Source organism: Dama dama, chromosome 23, assembly GCF_033118175.1.
Source record: "Dama dama isolate Ldn47 chromosome 23, ASM3311817v1, whole genome shotgun sequence".
In the NCBI taxonomy this organism is placed as follows: Eukaryota; Metazoa; Chordata; class Mammalia; order Artiodactyla; family Cervidae; genus Dama; species Dama dama.
In genome coordinates this window covers 27,315,744-27,317,867 of record NC_083703.1, presented here as the reverse complement: position 1 = coordinate 27,317,867, position 2,124 = coordinate 27,315,744, and the positions used below count along the sequence as shown (strand labels likewise).

Here is a 2,124-nt window from a genome sequence, read left to right as displayed (position 1 = left end):
TGATTAATTTAGCAAATTAATTCATAAAGACACATTCATGTCTGTCAATGCCTAAATAAATTACTGCATTTAGATTTTGTTTCAGGTTTGTTTGTTTTTTTTTCCTAAAAAAAAAAAAACACTTTAAGATAAAGTGTCAGGCACCAGACTGGCAGAGGACTTTGTGGTTGTTTTTTCTGAGAGGATGAGGGTTGGGGGAGAGCCATACCTCACAGCAGCTTCTGCTGGAAACAGGCTCAATGTTGGGGAGGGGTGAAAGGAAGACCAGACCAGTCCATGGGGGAGGGACATTCTGAAATCCAGAGCGATGAACCTGAAGATCCTGGATTTCCTCTGTTGCCATAAAGTTTTAAAATCCCAGTCTGGAGATTTCCTTGGTGGTCCAGTGACCAAGACTCCTCACTCTCAATGCAGAGGACCTGGTTTCGATCCCTAAGCAGGGAACTAGATCCCACATGCTGCAAGTAAGACCCAGGGCAGCCAAAGAAATAAATAAATATTCAAAAAATAAAAGAGTGCTCGCTTCGGCAGCACATATACTAAAATTGGAATGATACAGAGAAGATTAGCATGGCCCCTGCGCAAGGATGACACGCAAATTCGTGAAGCGTTCCATATTTTTAAAGAAAAAGAGAAAAAAAAAAATAAATAAAAGAAAGCTCCACTCTGGGTAGAGATGCATTTGAGCTATGTGTGTATGATGGACATACTGCAGACATCAAGTGAGCCCTCTATTCGGCCTACCCCAATACAGGAGCAAAATGTGTGTGTGTGTGTGTGTGTGTGTGTGTGTGTGTGTGTGTAAGTGATGAAGAGCAGAGGAAGGCTAGCTTTAATACCAGTGGTACCTGACCACAGCAGAACAGATAGTGAGTGTCTTTCAATGCCTGTACATCCTGCCAGGTGCCCAAACCCTGAGCTAGGAGGGGAAGCCTCCTGGGGAAGGGTATCCAGCTCCTAGCCTCCAGTCTGTGATCTCTGAGCATGTGTTTAGAGATAACACGTGCAAGTCTCATAATGCAGTGCCAGTCACACAGAAGAGACAGTCAGTTAATGACTGTGATGCAGGTGATGGTGACAGTTGTTAACCGCATCAGTGCTGGCGAGGTAAAGTGCTTACCCTGCCATTATTTTTCCTTTCTTTCTCTCTTCTTTATCCATCTTTTCATAACTTTCTTATTTTCTTCAAGCAAACCAATGTCTTTCAAAGTATTTCAGGTTTGAAAATCTCCAGAGCACCCACAGACTTCTGGAGAAAAAAATCAAAACTGAAAAGTCTTTCAGCTCCTACTCCTTTTCACTTCTAATCCACCCAACATATTAATTAGCCTTGTTTCAAAAATTATGGACTATTCATGAAATCTCAACCTGATATTCACAGGTCCTCCTGGCCATCTAGCTCTTGCCCTTCTCTGGACAGAGGCAGTGACACTTAGATCTTCTAAACGAGGCTGTAGGACTGAATTCAGAGTTTCAGGGCTGCTGGTTCACAATGCCTTTGCAAGCCATGTATTGGGTTAGCCAAAAAGTTTGTTCTGGTTGTTCTGCACCAGAGTAAAGAAAAATCTGAAGGAACTTTTTGGCTAACCCAATAGTTACAGCTGCAGTTTCATAATAGACCCTCAATGCTCTAAAATTGCTAATTTTAAAAATTATATTTTGGAGGAAATCAGCACTGAAGACAAACTTGGGAAAAAATAGTTATATAGAAATGTCAGTAATGATAATAGTTTATTAAGCATTTCTGTGAGCTGGGTACAATCTACATCCTTTATAGATATTAAGCCATTTTACAGATAATAAAACTGAAGCCTAGCGAGGTCAAGGAAACTTCCCGAGATTATCCAGCTGTAAGTGGTGACACCTGGGATAAAACTCTAAAGGCATATACAGTTGACCCTCAAACAGCAAGGGTTTGAACCAAACAGGTCCACTTATTCGTGGATTTTCTTTGCTAAAGATAAACGACAGTATTACACGGTCCACAGTTGCCTGGGTTCAGGGATACAGAACTGTGGATTCAGAGGCTCGACTACAAAGGTATACACTGGTTTTTGACTGCTCAGAGGGTCAGCACCCCTCACCCCTGAGTTATTCAAGAGTCAACTGTATCATAATCACAGT

General features: G+C 41.7%; 1 non-coding gene across 1 annotated transcript; it reads left to right on the top strand.

The window, feature by feature from the left end:
- Positions 1-515: 515 nt before the first annotated feature.
- LOC133045394 (U6 spliceosomal RNA) lies at positions 516-622 on the top strand. Its single transcript, XR_009690255.1, has one exon. It is a non-coding gene; the product is annotated as a U6 spliceosomal RNA (small nuclear RNA).
- The last annotated feature ends 1,502 nt before the right edge of the window (positions 623-2,124 follow it).